We start from the raw sequence: 11,302 nt of genomic DNA, 5'->3' as shown, positions 1-11,302 counted from the left end.
ATGTGACCGCGAATGTTTCAAAACAAGCACTTAAAAAGCACTTATCTTTTTTTAAAGTATTTTTTTTTATTGCAAGTCACTTAACATACAGAAATCAGCATTGGGCCCCTATGCTCGTGGGCCACCGGGGCAAGTGTTTCGAAAAAAGCACTGAGAGTGTGTCTGGGGGAGAGAGAGAATGGGGGGGGTCTGAGAATGGGGACTGGGGAGGGGGACAACAGGGGTCGTTGCGGAGGGGGCTTGGTGGTGGGGGAAAGAGGGGTACTGGGAAAAGGGGAGGTTCCACTTCCCCCCTCAACCCCTTCCTCCCCCCTCCTTCCCACCTCCATCCCCACTCGCTCCCCCCCTCCCTCCCCCCTCAATCCCAACCTCCATCATCACACAGCCCCTAACTCCCCCCCTCCCTCCTTCCCTCCATCCCACCCTCCCCCACTCCCTGCCCCCTCCCTCCACCCTTCCATCCCTCTCCCCCTCCCACCTCCTTCCACCCTCCCTCCCCCCCTCCCGGTTACAATGGAAACCCTACGGGGACGAGCCCAACGGGGAAAGAGGGGTACTGGGAAAAGGGGAGATCCCCCTCCCTCCCCTCCCCCTACCCCCTTCCCCCCTCCCCTTCCCCCTCCCCTCCCCCCTCCCTCCCCCTCCCCTCCTCCCTTCACACCTCCCTCCTCCCTCCCCCCCCCCTCCCGGTTACAATGGAAACCCTATGAGGACAGGCCCAACGGGGAAAGAGGGGTACTGGGAAAAGGGGAGGTCCCCCTTCCCCCTCAACCCCTTCATCCCCCCTCCTTCCCACCTCCATCCCCACTCCCTCCCCCCCTCCTCCCCCTCCCTCCCCAACTCCCTCCCCCCTCCCCCCTAACTCCCCCCTCCCTCCTTCCCTCCCTCCCCAATCCCTCCCCCCCTCCCTCCACCCTTCCATCCCTCTCCCCCCTCCTTCCACCCTCCCTCCCCCCTCCCGGTTACAATTGAAACCCTACGAGGACGGGCCCAACGGGGAAAGAGGAGTACTGGGAAAAGGGGAGGTCCCCTCCCTCCCCCCTTCCCCCTCCCCTCCCCCCTCCCCTCTCCCTCCCCCTCCCCCCTACCCCCCTCCCTCCCCTCCCCCCTCCCTCCCCTCCCCTCCTCCCTCCACACCTCCCTCCTCCCTCCCTCCCCCTTCCCGCCCTCCCCTCCCGGTTACAATGGAAACCCTACGAGGACGGGCCCAACGGGGAAAGAGGGGTACTGGGAAAAGGGGAGGTCCCCCTCCCTCCCTCCCCCCTCCCCTCTCCCTCCCCCCCTTCCCTCCTCCCTTCCCCCCTCCCCCTCCCATTCCCCCCTCCCTCCCCCCTACCCCCCTCCCTCCCCTCTCCCTCCCCCCTCCCCCCCTCCCCTCCCTCCTCCCTCCCCCTTCCCTCCCCCAACCCTCCCCCTTTCCTCCCCTCCCGGTTACAATGGAAACCCTACGAGGACGGGCCCAACGGGCCCACTCGGTCTAGTATACTACTAAAACTCTGCGGTCCAACATTCCGTATGTATATGTGTATGTACGCAAAGATTCCGAAGAGTTTCTGTCCATAACTTACAAACCCTACTCCTCCCTGACGGTACACCAAAGCGCTACGATTTTTGTACCGCCATATTCACCATTAACATGGGCAACTATTGTAAGTACTTTCGTTCAAATTGAAGCTGCCTTTTTAAAGCTAGAGAGATATTAAAGTTTAATTTTCATTTCTAACCCTTTTCTTGAAGGGGCTTCAGCGCGTGATGTCACAATGGCACCCGTGCACCAATGAGAGATCAGCTCGGTTTTAAATTTACATCTTCAGCTTGTGACGTCACAATGCTTGTGTGAGATTGTTGCAACATTGTTGCGAAAGGCAACTGCCAGTTTTTTAAAGTTGTGCAAGTCACTTAACATACACAGATCAGCATGGGGCCCCTATTCCCTCCCTCCCCCCCCTTCCCCCCTCAACCCCTTCCTCCCCACTCCTTCCCACCTCCATCCCCACTCCCTCCACCCCTCCTCCCCAACTCCCTCCCCACCTCCCTCACCCCTCCTCCCCTAACTCCCCCCCCTCCCTCCTTCCCTCCATCCCTCCCCCCCTCCCTCCACCCTTCCATCCCTCTCCCCCTCCCCCCTCCTTCCACCCTCCCTCCCCCCTTCTGGTTACAAAGGAAACCCTACGGGGACGGGCCCAACGGGGAAAGAGGGGTACTGGGAAAAGGGGAGGTCCCCCTCCCTCCCCTCCCCTCCCCCTCCCCCCTAACCCTCTCCCTCCCCCTTCCCCCTCCCCTCCTCCCTCCACACCTCCCTCCTCCCTCCCTCCCCTCCTCCCGGTTACAATGGAAACCCTACGAGGACGGGCCCAACGGGGAAAGAGGGGTACTGGGAAAAGGGGAGGTCCCCCTCCCTCCCCCCTTCCCCCATCCCATCCCCCCTCCCTCTCCTCTCCCTCCCCCTTCCCCCCGTTCCCCCCTCCCCTTCCCCCATCCCTCCACACCTCTCTCCTCCCTCCCTCCCCTTCCCTCCCTCCCATCCTCCCAATGCTTGTTTGAGATGGGTGCTACATTGTTTCGAAAAGCACCACTAACAGATCGCAGTGAGAAGCACTATGTGACCGCGAATGTTTCAAAACAAGCACTTAAAAAGCACTTATCTTTTTTTAAAGTATTTTTTTTAATTGCAAGTCACTTAACATACACAGATCAGCATTGGGCCCCTATGCTCGTGGGCCACCGGGGCAAGTGTTTCCCGGTTACAATGGAAACCCTACGGGGACGGGCCCAACGGGGAAAGAGGGGTACTGGGAAAAGGGGAGATCCCCCTCCCTCCCCTCCCCCCTACTCCCTCCCCCCTTCCCCCCTCCCCTTCCCCCCTCCCCTCCCCCCTCCCTCCCCCTCCCCTCCTCCCTCCACACCTCCCTCCCTCCCCCCTCCCGGTTACAATGGAAACCCTATGAGGACGGGCCCAACGGGGAAAGAGGGGTACTGGGAAAAGGGGAGGTCCCCCTTCCCCCCTCAACCCCTTCATCCCCCCTCCTTCCCACCTCCATCCCCACTCCCTCCCCCCCTCCTCCCCCTCCCTCCCCAACTCCCTCCCCCCTCCCCCCTAACTCCCCCCTCCCTCCTTCCCTCCCTCCCCAATCCCTCCCCCCCTCCCTCCACCCTTCCATCCCTCTCCCCCCTCCTTCCACCCTCCCTCCCCCCCTCCCGGTTACAATTGAAACCCTACGAGGACCGGCCCAACGGGGAAAGAGGAGTACTGGGAAAAGGGGAGGTCCCCCTCCCTCCCCCCTTCCCCTCCCCCCTACCCCCCTCCCTCCCCTCCCCCCTCCCTCCCCTCCCCTCCTCCCTCCACACCTCCCTCCTCCCTCCCTCCCCCTTCCCGCCCTCCCCCTCCTCCCGGTTACAATGGAAACCCTACGAGGACGGGCCCAACGGGGAAAGAGGGGTACTGGGAAAAGGGGAGGTCCCCCTCCCTCCCCCCTACCCACCTCCCTCCCCTCTCCCTCCCCCCTTTCCCTCCTCCCTTCCCCCTCCCATCCCCCCCTCTCCCCCTCCCTCCCCCCTACCCCCTCCCTCCCCTCTCCCTCCCCCCTCCCCTCCCCCCCTCCCCTCCCCTCCTCCCTCCCCCTTCCCTCCCCCAACCCTCCCCCTTTCCTCCCCTCCCGGTTACAATGGAAACCCTACGAGGACGGGCCCAACGGGCCCACTCGGTCTAGTCTATCTATATAATACTAAAACTCTGCGGTCCAACATTCCGTATGTATGTATGTATATGTGTATGTACGGAAGATTACTTACAAACCCTACTCCTCCTAGACGGTACACCAAAGCGCTACGATTTTTGTACCGCCGTATTCACCATTAACCTGGGCAACTATTGTAAGTACTTTCGTTCAAATTGAAGCTACCTTTTTAAAGCTAGAGAGATATTAAAGTTTAAATTTTCATTTCTAACCCTTTTCTTCAAGGGGCTACATTTGTTTCCAAAAGTTTACAGAAAAGGATTTAGTTTTCAGCAAGGATTTAGTTTTCAGCTTGTGACGGCGGCTACATTGTTTCGAAAAGCTTCCAAGAAGTCTTTTTTGCTATTGCAAGTCAAGTCAAGTCAAGTCAAGTCACTTTTATTTGTATAGCACATTTAAAAACAACCCACGTTGACCAAAGTACTGCACATCTGATTAGGAAAAAAACCCAAAACATCTGATTAGGAAAAAAAAAAAAAAAAGAAGGCTATAGTGGTCACTTGACATACACAGATCAGGAGGACAGAGTAAGAGTGGGGCTGGGGGAGGAGAGAATGGGGGGTGTGGGGACGGGCCCAACGGGCCCTCCCCAACGGGCACACTTGGAGAGTAAGAGTGGGGCTGGGGGAGGAGAGAATGGGGGGTGTGGGGACGGGCCCAACGGGCCCTCTTTTCCGGGCCCAACGGGCACACTTGGAGAGTAAGAGTGGGGCTGGGGGAGTGAGAATGGGGGGTGTGGGGACGGGCCCAACGGGCCCTCTTTTCTAGTATAATACTAAAACTCTGCGGTCCAACATTCCGTATGTATATACGGAAGATTCCGTATGTATATACGGAAGATTCTAGATTTCTGTCCATAACTTACAAACCCTGCTCCTCCCAGACGGTACACCAAAGCGCTACGATTTTTGTACCGCCGTATTCACCATTAACGTGGGCAACTGTTGTAAGTACTTTCGTTCAAATTGAAGCTACCTTTTTAAAGCTAGAGAGATATTAAAGTTTAAATTTTCATTTCTAACACTTTTCTTGAAGGGTCCAAACCCTACTCCTCCCAGACGGTACACCAAAGCGCTACGATTTTTGTACCGCCGTATTCACCATTAACATGGGCAACTATTGTAAGTACTTTCGTTCAAATTGAAGCTACCTTTTTAAAGCTAGAGAGATATTAAAGTATAAATTTTCATTTCTAACCCTTTTCTTGAAGGGGCTTCAGTGCGTGATGTCACAATGGCACCCGTGCACCAATGAGAGATCAGCTCGGTTTTAAATTTACATCTTCAGCTTGTGACGTCACAATGCTTGTGTGAGATTGTTGCAACATTGTTGCGAAAAGCAACTGCCAGTTTTTTAAAGTTGTGCAAGTCACTTAACATACACAGATCAGCATGGGGCCCCTATTCCCTCCCTCCCCCCCTTCCCCCCTCAACCCCTTCCTCCCCACTCCTTCCCACCTCCATCCCCACTCCCTCCCCCCCTCCTCCCCAACTCCCTCCCCACCTCCCTCACCCCTCCTCCCCTAACTCCCCCCCCCTCCCTCCTTCCCTCCATCCTCCCCCCCTCCCTCCACCCTTCCATCCCTCTCCCCCTCCCCCCTCCTTCCACCCTCCCTCCCCCCCTTCTGGTTACAAAGGAAACCCTACGGGGACGGGCCCAACGGGGAAAGAGGGGTACTGGGAAAAGGGGAGGTCCCCCTCCCTCCCCTTCCCCCCTCCCCTCCCCCCTCCCCCTCCCCCCTAACCCTCTCCCTCCCCCTCCCCTCCCCCCTCCCCTCCTCCCTCCACACCTCCTCCTCCCTCCCTCCCCTCCTCCCGGTTACAATGGAAACCCTACGAGGACGGGCCCAACGGGGAAAGAGGGGTACTGGGAAAAGGGGAGGTCCCCCTCCCTCCCCCCTTCCCCCATCCCATCCCCCCTCCCCTCTCCCTCCCCCCCGTTCCCCCTCCCCTTCCCCCCTCCCTCCACACCTCTCTCCTCCCTCCCTCCCCTTCCCTCCCTCCCATCCTCCCAATGCTTGTTTGAGATGGGTGCTACATTGTTTCGAAAAGCACCACTAACAGATCGCAGTGAGAAGCACTATGTGACCGTGAATGTTTCAAAACAAGCACTTAAAAAGCACTTATCTTTTTTTAAAGTATTTTTTTTTATTGCAAGTCACTTAACATACACAGATCAGCATTGGGCCCCTATGCTCGTGGGCCACCGGGGCAAGTGTTTCGAAAAAAGCACTGAGAGTGTGTCTGGGGGAGAGAGAGAATGGGGGGGGGGGGGGGGTCTGAGAATGGGGACTGGGGAGGGGGACAACAGGGGTCGTTGCGGAGGGGGCTTGGTGGTGGGGGAAAGAGGGGTACTGGGAAAAGGGGAGGTCCCACTTCCCCCCTCAACCCCTTCCTCCCCCCTCCTTCTCACCTCCAACCCCACTCCCTCCCCCCTCCCTCCCCCCTCAATCCCAACCTCCTTCACCACTCAGCCCCTAACTCCCCCCCTCCCTCCTTCCCTCCATCCCACCCTCCCCCACTCCCTCCCCCCTCCCTCCACCATTCCATCCCTCTCCCCCTCCCCCCTCCTTCCACCCTCCCTCCCCTCCCGGTTACAATGGAAACCCTACGAGGACGGGCCCAATGGGGAAAGAGGGGTACTGGGAAAATGGGAGGTTCCCCTCCCTCCCCCCTCACTCCCCCCTCCCTCCCTTCTCCCTCCCCCCCTCCCTCCCCCTCCCCTTCCCCCCTCCCTCCCCTTCCCCCCTCCCCCTCCCTCCCCCTCCCCCCTACCCCCTTCCCTCCCCTCTCCCTCCCCGCCTTCCCCCCTCCCCTCCCCCCTCCCTCCCCCTCCCCTCCCCCCTCCACACCTCCCTACTCCCTCCCTCGAAAAGCAACTGACAGAAGCACTAAGTAGCCGCGAATGTTTCAAAACCAGCACTTAACCGCGAATGTTTTTTTAAAAAGCACTTAACCGCGAATGTTTCAAAACAAGCAATTAAAAAGCACTTTTTTTTAAAAAGTATTTTTTTTTATTCCAAGAGAATGGGGGGGGTCTGAGAATGGGGACTGGGGAGGGGGACAACAGGGGTCGTTGCGGTGGGGGCTTGGTGGTGGGAGAAAGAGGGGTACTGGGAAAAGGGGAGGTCCCACTTCCCCCTCAACCTCTTCCTCCCCCCTCCTTCCCACCTCCATCCCCACTCTCTCCCCCCTCAATCCCAACCTCCATCACCACTCAGCCCCTAACTCACCCCTCCCTCCTTCCCTCCATCCGACCCTCCCCCACTCCCTCCCCCCCTCCCACCACCCTTCCACCCCTCTCCCCCTCCTTCCACCCTCCCTCCCCCCCTCCCGGTTACAATGGAAACCCTACGGGGACGGGCGCAACGGGGAAAGAGGGGTACTGGGAAAAGGGGAGTTCCCCTCCCTCCCCTCCTCCCTCCCCTCCCCCCTACCCCTCTTCCCCCCTCCCCCTCCCCTCCCCCCCTCCCTCCCCCTCCCCTCCTCCCTCCACACCTCCCTCCACACCTCCCTCCTCCCTCCCTCCCCCCCTCCCGGTTACAATGGAAACCCTACGAGGACGGGCCCAACGGGGAAAGAGGAGTACTGGGAAAAGGGGAGGTCCCCCTCCCTCCCCCCTTCCCCCTCCCCTCCCCCATCCCCTTTCCCTCCCCCTCCCTCCCCCTCCCCCCTACCCCCCTCCCTCCCCTCCCCCCTCCCTCCCCTCCCCTCCTCCCTCCACACCTCCCTCCTCCCTCCCTCCCCCTTCCCGCCCTCCCCTCCTCCCGGTTACAATGGAAACCCTACGAGGACGGGCCCAACGGGGAAAGAGGGGTACTGGGAAAAGGGGAGGTCCCCCTCCCTCCCTCCCCCCTACCCACCTCCCTCCCCTCTCCCTCCCCCCCTTCCCTCCTCCCTTCCCCCCTCCCCTCCCCCCTCCCATCCCCCCCTCTCCCCCCTCCCTCCCCCCTACCCCCCTCCCTCCCCTCTCCCTCCCCCCTCCCCCCCTCCCCTCCCCCCCTCCCTCCCCTCCTCCCTCCCCCTTCCCTCCCCCAACCCTCCCCCTTTCCTCCCCTCCCGGTTACAATGGAAACCCTACGAGGACGGGCCCAACGGGCCCACTCGGTCTAGTATACTACTAAAACTCTGCGGTCCAACATTCCGTATGTATATGTGTATATACGGAAGATTCCGAAGATTTCTGTCCATAACTTACAAACCCTACTCCTCCCAGACGGTACACCAAAGCGCTACGATTTTTGTACCGCCATATTCACCATTAACGTGGGCAACTATTGTAAGTACTTTCGTTCAAATTGAAGCTACCTTTTTAAAGCTAGAGAGATATTAAAGTTTAAATTTTCATTTCTAACACTTTTCTTGAAGGGGCCAAACCCTACTCCTCCCAGACGGTACACCAAAGCGCTACGATTTTTGTACCGCCGTATTCACCATTAACATGGGCAACTATTGTAAGCACTTTCGTTCAAATTGAAGCTACCTTTTTAAAGCTAGAGAGATATTAAAGTTTAAATTTTTCATTTCTAACCCTTTTCTTGAAGGGGCTTCAGCGCGTGATGTCACAATGGCACCCGTGCACCAATGAGAGATCAGCTCGCGATGGACAAGCGGCTGCTATTGGGTGTTTACTACTTTAAATTTACATGATTTTTTTTCTGACCTTTTTTTTCAAGGTCTTCAGCTTGTGACGTCACAATGCTTGTGTGAGATGTTGCAACATTGTTGCGAAAAGCAACTGCCAGTTTTTTAAAGTTGTGCGAGTCACTTAACATACACAGATCAGCATGGGGCCCCTATTCCCTCCCTCCCCCCCCTTCCCCCCTCAACCCCTTCCTCCCCACTCCTTCCCACCTCCACCCCCCCTCCCTCCCCCCCTTCCCCCCTCCCCTCCCCCCTCCCTCCCCCTCCACCCTCCACACCTCCCTCCCTCCCCCTTCCCTCCCTCCCCTCCTCCCGGTTACAATGGAAACCCTACGAGGACGGGCCCAACGGGGAAAGAGGGGTACTGGGAAAAGGGGAGGTCCAGCTTCCCCCCTCAACCCCTTCCTTCCCACCTCCATCCCCACTCCCTCCCCCCTCCTCCCCCTCCCTCCCCAACTCCCTCCCCCCTCCCCCTCCCCCTAACTCCCCCCCTCCCTCCTTCCCTCCATCCCTCCCTCCCCAATCCCTCCCCCCTCCCTCCACCCTTCCATCCCTCTCCCCCCTCCTTCCACCCTCCCTCCCCCCTCCCGGTTACAATTGAAACCCTACGAGGACGGGCCCATCGGGGAAAGAGGGGTACTGGGAAAAGGGGAGGTCCCCCTCCCTTCCCCCTTCCCCCTCCCCTCCCCCTCCCTCCCCCTCCCCCCTACCCCCTCCCTCCCCTCCCCTCCTCCCTCCACACCTCCCTCCTCCCTCCCTCCCCTTCCCTCCCTCCCCTCCTCCCGTTTACAATGGAAACCCTACGAGGACGGGCCCAACGGGGAAAGAGGGGTACTGGGAAAAGGGGAGGTCCCCCTCCCTCCCCCTTACACCCTCCCTCCCTCCCCCTCTCCCTCCCCCCTCCCCTCCCCCCTCCCTCCCCCTCCCCTCCTCCCTCCACACCTCCCTCCTCCCTCCCTCCCCCTTCCCTCCCTCCCCTCCCGGTTAAAATGGAAACCCTACGAGGACGGGCCCAACGGGGAAAGAGGGGTACTGGGAAAAGGGGACGTCCCCCTCCCTCACCCCCTCCCCTCCCCCCTCCCTCCCCCCTACCCCCCTCCCTCCCCTCTCCCTCCCCCCCTTCCCCCTCCCTCCCCCTCCCCTCCTCCCTCCCCCTCCCCTCCTCCCTCCACACCTCCCTCCTCCCTCCCTCCCCCTTCCCTACCTCCCCTCCTCCCGGTTACAATGGAAACCCTACGACGACGGGCCCAACGGGGAAAGAGGGGTACTGGGAAAACGGGTGGTCCCCCTCCCTCCCCCCTTCCCCCCTCCCTCCCCTCTCCCTCCCCCTTCCCCCTTCCCCCCTCCCCCTCCCCTCCCCCCTCCACACCTCCCTCCTCCCTTCCCTCCCCCCCACTCCCCTCCCGGTTACAATGGAAACCTTACGAGGACGGGCACAACGGGGAAAGAGGGGTACTGGGAAAAGGGGAGGTCCCCCTCCCCTCCCCCTTCCACCCTCACCCCTTCCCCCCACCCCTCCCCCTCTCCCTCCCCCCCTCCCTCCACCTCCCCCCCTTCCCCCCTCCCCCTCCCTCCCCCTCCCCTCCTCCCTCCACACCTCCCTCTTCCCTCCCTCCCCCCTCCCTCCCTGCCTCACGGTTACAATGGAAACCCTACGAGGACGGGCCCAACGGGGAAAGGGGTGTGCTGGGGAAAGGGGGGGGGAGAGTAAGAGTGTATCTGGGGGAGAGAGAATGGGGGGGTCTGAGAATGGGGACTGGGGAGGGGGACAACAGGGGGCTTGGTGGTTTGGGAAAGAAGAGTACTGGGAAAAGGGGAGGTACCCCTCCCTCCCCACTCTCCTCCCTCCCTCATCCCTCCCTCCCTCCCGTCCCAGCAGCGCTGACCGCCGGGAGGTGTAGTCGCCGTCGCCTCTCCCGCTGTTTGATTTCATTTATAACAAAGACATTTATTTAAAATGAGGAATGTGATTTTCATTAAGTTTGATTTTATTTATTTTAAAAAAGCTGATGCTCTATAGATAAGTTTATTTCCTTTTCAACAAAGAACGCTGTTTATTTTAAAGTAAAATAGACCCTCCCCCCACCCCCCTCCCTCCCCTCTCCCTCCCCATCCCCCTCCCCTCCTTCCCCCTCCCCTCCCCCCTCCACTCCACCCTCCCCTCCCCCCCTCCCTCCCACTTCCCTCCCTCCCATCCTCCCGGTTACAATGGAAACCCTACGAGGACGGGCCCAACGGGCCCACTCGGTCTAGTCTATTACTAAAACTCAGATCTTGTGTATATATATAGATTTTAAAGTTAAAAAATGTCCTTTCAAACTTTTGTCTTAAAGGTCCTCAGCGTGTGTCGTCACAATGTAGACCGGCATCCTTTTAATTGTGCTTCCCGACCCCCCCACCCCCCGGGAGGAGCGCAGCTCCTCCTCCTCCTCCCGCATCTCCTCCAGCACCTGCTTCAACCGACGGCATCGTCGACGACTCCACAAAAATGGCAGCCGCTCTCCATCTCCCACTCCGCCACCTAGTGCGGGCTGCCCGCCGGGAGGTGTAGTCCCAGCTCCCACCAGGCCCCAGCCACCGCTCACTGGCGATCAGTGCTGCACGCACGGGGCATAGGTAAGTGGCTTTCGCCGCTAACGGGTCCACGGATCGGTAGGGTTGCTGCCTCCGTCACGACCCCGGGGGACGCTCCCCGCTCACTAATGGATGCACGGATCGGTAGGCCCGGTGGGAGGGAAAGGGGGAGTGTAGGGGGAATGAGGAGTGGGGGGGAGTGGAGGGGTAGGGGCAGTGGGGGAGATGAGGAATGGAGGGGGAGGGGAGTAGGGGTGGGTGAGAGGGGAGGGGGATGGAGGGGTGAGGGGGGGAAGGATTGGGCGAGGGGGGATGGAGTGGGTGATATAAGAATGTGAAATGTTATAT

Source organism: Rhinoraja longicauda, chromosome 12, assembly GCF_053455715.1.
Source record: "Rhinoraja longicauda isolate Sanriku21f chromosome 12, sRhiLon1.1, whole genome shotgun sequence".
Lineage (NCBI taxonomy): Eukaryota > Metazoa > Chordata > Chondrichthyes > Rajiformes > Arhynchobatidae > Rhinoraja > Rhinoraja longicauda.
This window is presented reverse-complemented; position numbering follows the sequence as displayed.